The sequence below is a fragment of the Triticum dicoccoides genome, chromosome 6B (genome assembly GCF_002162155.2).
Source record: "Triticum dicoccoides isolate Atlit2015 ecotype Zavitan chromosome 6B, WEW_v2.0, whole genome shotgun sequence".
In the NCBI taxonomy this organism is placed as follows: domain Eukaryota; kingdom Viridiplantae; phylum Streptophyta; class Magnoliopsida; order Poales; family Poaceae; genus Triticum; species Triticum dicoccoides.
The window spans coordinates 229788940-229795143 of record NC_041391.1 but is presented as its reverse complement, the minus strand read 5'-3'; the positions used below and the strand labels follow the sequence as shown (position 1 = coordinate 229795143).

The 6204-nt window shown below is 47.7% G+C and overlaps 1 long non-coding RNA gene across 1 annotated transcript; it reads left to right on the top strand.

The window, feature by feature from the left end:
• The first annotated feature begins 2836 nt into the window (after positions 1–2836).
• Positions 2837–4834, top strand: LOC119324054. The gene is made up of 3 exons (XR_005156743.1): positions 2837–3151; positions 4207–4464; positions 4560–4834. It is a non-coding gene; the product is annotated as an uncharacterized LOC119324054 (long non-coding RNA).
• Positions 4835–6204: the final 1370 nt, after the last annotated feature.

Here is a 6204-nt window from a genome sequence, read left to right as displayed (position 1 = left end):
TTTTGTGGTGTTATATATGAACGCTTATAATATCATGACAATCATGTTGAACTCGATGATTGGTTCTACTAGAAATTCTATTCATATATATATGCATAACGTGTACAATGTGTAGTATCGTAAAATACCAGCAAACGAAAAAGAATTAAAATGGAAACACAAAATTAAATGAAAAAGAAATCATAAAACTAAAAACCCACCAAACCTTATAGTACCGGTTGGTGTTACCAACCGGTACTAAAGGGCTCCAGGCCCCCGGAGCTGGCTCGTGCCACGTGGTTGCCCTTTAGCACCGGTTCGTGCTGAACCGGTACTAAAGGGGGGGGGGCTTTAGTGACCACAATTTAGTGCCGGTTATGTAACCGGCACTAAAGGGCCTTACGAACCGGTGCTATTGCCCAGTTTTGCACTAGTGACTGCACCTAAGAAATCTGTTTTACCTTTGCTTGGTCAATTTGTAGATGTTGTGTATATCCCCTTGTTGCTACCTAACCATGGTGCAGCTACTGGACGAGGAGCACGCCTTGAGCTTCTGGATGAGCAGCCGACCACGCCCCCTCGGGCATCCGTCGAGCCCGCTCGTGACGCCACCCTGTCACCTGGCTCGCTGACGGAGCTGGCCGAGCCGGGCCCCACCTCTTCGTTCCAGCGTGGGGCTGGTCACGAGCCGGCCGAGCTGGCCGAGCCAGCTTCCGTCGCGACTCCCCCGTGTAGACCTAGCCCGACGCCCGTGTTGGCCGAGCCGGCCTCCACTCCGTCCTCGCCAGGTCGTTCGCCTAGTCTGACTGGCTCTCCCATGCTGCCGGACGTGCCACCGGTGCACGTGGCTGCTGAGCTTGGGGAGCGGTTTGCGTCGTCCTCGCCATCTTCATCGACTTCGTCTTCGACGCTACCTCCGCCACTTACCGCTATTCCGCGTCCTTGTACGCGCAGTCAGAGTGGTATTGCTCGGTCGAAGGAGCGCACTGACAGGATGGTTGCGTGGATTGCGGTGTGTATGGCACAGGCAGATGCTGACACCACTGCTGAGCCTCGGCGTTTTCAGGTGGCTCTTCGGATTCCTTATTGGCGCAGTTCCATGGAGCAGGAGTTTGTGGCCCTACAGAGGAACAATACTTGACGCTTGGTCCCTCCTGTGTCTGGTGTCAACATTATTGATTCCAAGTGGGTGTTGAAGGACAAGAAGCATGCTGATGGTTCTATTGAGCGATAAAAGAAACAACTGGTGGCTAAAGGTTTTAAACAACGATATGGTCTTGATTATGAGGATACTTTCAGTCCAGTTGCCAAACCTACCACTATTCGTCTGCTTCTGTCCTTGGCTGTTGCCAAATGGGTGGTGTCTGCGTCAACTTGATATTCAGAATATTTTTCTCCATGGGGTCTTGGAGGAAGAGGTTTACATGCGGCAACCTCCAGGTTTTGTTGATCTTGCTCGTCCACATCATTTGTCTCATCTTGTTAAAGCGTTTTATGGACTTAAGCAGGCTCCCCGTGCATGGCATGCCCGACTTGGCTCGGTTCTTCGACGTCATGGGTTTGCTCCTTCCACTGCTAACACGTCTCTGTTCCTGTTCCATCAGCCTGAGGTTACTATGTACCTACTGGTTTTTGTTGATGACATTATTCTTATCAGCTCCTCGGTGACTATCGTTGATCGTCTCTTGTCTGCTCTAGGTGGTCATTTTGCTGTCAAGGATCTGGGTGCTCTTCATTACTTCCTTGGTCTGGAGGTTTCACGGTCCACCACTGGCCTGACTCTCACTCAGCATAAGTATTCCTTGGACTTGCTGCGGCGTGCTGGTATGTTGCAATGCAAGCATGCTACCACTCCTATGTCTGCGACTGGTCGGTTATCTGCCTTGGATGGTGCTTTGCTTCCCTCAGATGATGCTACAGAGTACCACATTATTGTTGGTGGCTTGCAGTACTTGAATATCACACGCCCGGACATCTCCTATGCGGTCAACCGTGTGTGCCAGCATCTTCATGCTCCTCGGACTTCACACTGGTCAGCTGTGAAGCGTATACTGCGTTATCTCTCTTATATTGTTTCGTATGGCTTGCATCTTCGGTCTACCTCCTGAGTGCTCTTTCAGCGTTCTCTCATGTAGACTGGGCTGAGAGCCTGGATGACCGGCGATCAACGGGGGTCTATGCTGTCTTCTTTGGTCCTAACTTGATCGCCTGGAGTGCGTGCAAGCATGCCACATTATATCGGAGTAGCGCTGAAGCAGAGTATAAGGCAGTTGCCAATGCCACAGTGAGCTCATTTGGATACAGTCTCTGTTGAGAGAGTTGGGAGTCTCTCTAGAGCAGCCGCCAGTCCTTTGGTGTGACAATATTGGTGCGACATATCTTTTGTCCAATCTAGTTTTTTCATGCTCGTACCAAGCACATCGAAGTTGACTATCATTTTGTGAGGGAACGTGTTGCACAGAAACTTTTTCATATCAAGTTTATCTCCTCGAAAGATCAACTTGCCGATATCTTCACGAAGCCACTTCCACAACCTCAGTTCGACATCGTTTATATGTAGCTTTTGTATATATGTAATTTGCTAATTTGCTTTGCACTTCAGGCCACAGTCAAGATTAAGGGAGGATGTTAAACAATGTTTATATGTAGCTTCTGTACATACTCTGTATCTTATATTTGTACACTTCATGTACCCATGTATATATGAGATAGTCACACCCGTATTAGACGTCATGCAGTTTCCCCCAACCCTAATCTTTACAATAGGTGGTCCCCATGACGCGCCTCCTCTTCCGGCACGTCGCCCCGGCTGGCTGGCGTGGCCGTCGAGGGAGTTAAATGGACTGGATCGGGGCGGTTTGGTTTCAGGAGGAAAAGAAAACGAAAATGGATTAAAACCGTGGGTTCAAATCCATGGACGCTGGCACTCCGCCATCCACTCGCGCCGGCGCCGCCTCTAGCCTCCCTCCCCTCTGAAGCTCCCCATCTCTTTGTTCGCTGGATCTAGCCGTCGGCCTCCCTCCTCGCTGAAGCTCGCCGGCGCCTTTCTCGGCCTTGCCGGACCGGCGCGGCCTGGTTCTTCCTCCCCATCCGCTGGCCTTCGTCCCACCGTCGACCTCCACCACCTTGATGCAACGTTGCTCCTCCACGAGCTCCACGAGCTCCACGACCGGTAATTCCCCTTCCCCTCCTCCTTTCTTGGCTGGATATACAAGCTGAGGGAGGCCCTCACTGAACTATTAGTAGATACCACTACAAGAGAAGCTCTGTCAGAGAGGGTTTGGCTAATTCTATTGCATGCTAAATTCTTCAGACACACTCCAATTGTGTTACAGTATTATACGTACTACTTTTCATCCGCAAGCTGCTCTGCTGAATTGGTATATGGCAATACATACACTAGCGATGATCAGATTCAGACAATAATGTGTTATTGCTGTCCTTTTCCACGTACTGAGCCGAGGTGAGGGTCCATGCATGACATTAACGCAGCCTGCCCAGATTAGGCACACAGATTGCTTACTGAAGGCAGGCAGTCCAGTGGCAGGGGGTCAAGAGATGAGGCCATGCGTCCTGCTTTAGCAGCAGCATTTCACCCTGAAGCTAGTGTAGGATGCCTACGGCATGAATTATATTTTGAAGAGAACAAGGGGCCGTATACACCTAATTTCAAAACATATAGCAATACATTTTATCCTGTACCACTGAAGAAATGATCAGGTCAGTGGTCTTTCGAAGAGTCCCAGTAGCAAAACTCATGCTAAAGAAAAATGAACACAATAGGGTAAGTAGTGCGCTTGCTTCTGCGATGTTAACGGGTCTGGGAGGCAATTGAAATTGTGGAGTTCAGAAACTGTCTCTGCCCACGAATGCTATATCTTTCATTAACCCTATGATAAACATGTCTAATCTCTAATTGCATAAGTAACTGGAAAACAAACCAGCATGGCTACACCTTTAAGGCTGTCTTCATCTGAAAGCTTAGTGATATCAACTGAATGTACACGTCAAAAATATATCTACTGAATGTGTGTACTTTACAACTTTATCCTATATGAACTCTTGAGCTGTTGATCTTTTAATGCTTCTATTCTTTTGCTTGGATTGGATGGTTCATTATGTAATGTCTCTTTTCAAAAAATAGTATGTAACATACTGTTTTTCTAGAATAATATTTGGATCTGCACTTGTGTGACTAAATGACTTTTCCTGTCTTTTCACATGCAGGAGCAATGAATGCTAGATGAAAGTGAGCATCCAAAACATCAAATGCGTGAATGCTAGATTTGAAGGACTGGCCATCCTTTGGCCATACTGAGTACCTGTAGTCTGTTGACTGCTTGAGCATGGTGAAATGATATTATTGTCCAAAACTCCAAGTGGAGCTCCTCCAGTCTCCCGAGCTGACCTACAAAACCGGTGATCTTGCCCCAAACCAGTTTTGAAGTATTGATCATGGTAAAATGCAATGGATAAAGCCCATGGGTATGCCCTTTCTCTTTTGTTCAAGTATTGATTCTTCTCTTCCTTGCTACTTTGAAGTACTGATTATTCTCCTCCTTGGTCATGTCATTTCCCAGCGTGTCAAAATGGGCACTCCTGATTTCTCTGCAGGAGGAAGGGAGCCGAGAAGCTGCGAATGACACTTGAAGGTGCAGAGGAAGAGGAAGAACTGCAACACGTGTGAATGTTGCCAACATTTCCCACTGTAATTGATTGAAGTTGTCAATATGAATTCATATTATGTATCAGGCATTGTAAATTCCCTTGTAATCCAGTGGATTTATGTCAATGAATATGTGAATTCAGATATTCAGTGAAGTAAACACCATTGTCGTCAAGTATACATTTTCTCTGCGACGTGAAATATGGTTTGATTTGATACTGGCACCATTTGTGTGGAACGAAATTTGCAGCAGTTGCCAAATTTGGCAGGTACACATGAGTTTGCGGCAATTGTACTGAATATGTTAACGCAGTGGATCCATGTCAATGAATATGTTAATTAAATGAAACTGGTCTGCATATACAGCAATTGTACTGAACAAAATTTGCAGCCGTTACAAAATTCAGACAGCAAGTACACATGAGCTGTTGGTAAAAAGGATGCATGTATGCATCAGGATTCAGGAAGCGTGCTTTTTGGCGCCTTCTTGATGCGACAAATAAATTCTGCATTGTTGAGGTGTAAATTTTTCTCGTCGGAGTAGAGCACACATATCTGTTCCTCTCCTGAAATTCAGTCACTAGGAATAGTTCACAAAAGAAATATTCTTGGTGGAATCGTTTTCCTGTTATTATTCATGTTAAGTTAATAGGAGGAACATATACATCAGATGAAAACATAGAAAGAGAGCCAATGGCAGATGTTTGCATACATTATACTGATCAGATCTAATGCTCTTACATGAAACAAAACCCTTGCATTAATTGATCAAGTGTGATCATAATGCACACTAATTAATGGCCAAATTAAGAATCTCACTCGCACTACTGGAAAACATGCCAGTGAAATGCTCCTACACACTTGCAATTAGTAGATTACATAGTTGACAACTGTATCCCTTCCTTTTCTTGCTCTGCTTTGCTTTTCTTAGCTAGGTAAGAGTACACTGTCGGCTCTGCTCTCTCTGATGTAAGACTGCACTGCTTATGATTTCTTCCCCTGCTTCCATCACTAGAGCACACATCCGTGGATTTACATCGCTTGAGCAAAGTACCGTTGATGAGCCATCGCAATGAGTTGAGCTTGAGCACGCCATGCTTCTTGTCTTGCTTGGAGCAGCTCCTCAGGGGACTTGGTCACGTCGGAGGGATCGATCCAGGGGTCGTTGAACTGCACGGTGTCCGCCATCTGCTCCATCTTTCGCCGGGCCTCCGCTCGGCTGCGCTCGATGTCGCGCCGACGGCTGGCCTCTTCTTCGGAGGCAGAGCGAGCCTTGTCGAGGAGAGCCATGGTGAGGCGAGCTTTCTCGATCAGCTGGCGCATGCTGATCTGCGGCTTCGATTGCGTCGCGCTCGCCGGAGATTCGGCGACCTGGTTCTTGATCCCGGAAGGGTGGGGGCACGTCGGACTCTTCGGATCCTTGCCGCTGCTGGGACAGTGAAGCTTGATGTTGGCGGGGACCGCGGCATGGAGCTCGCCCCCCGAGCAGGCACCGCGTACGCGCTTCGGCGCCGGCGGTTGTACGTCGCGCACGGATCCGGGACGCTTTGGCCTCTTGG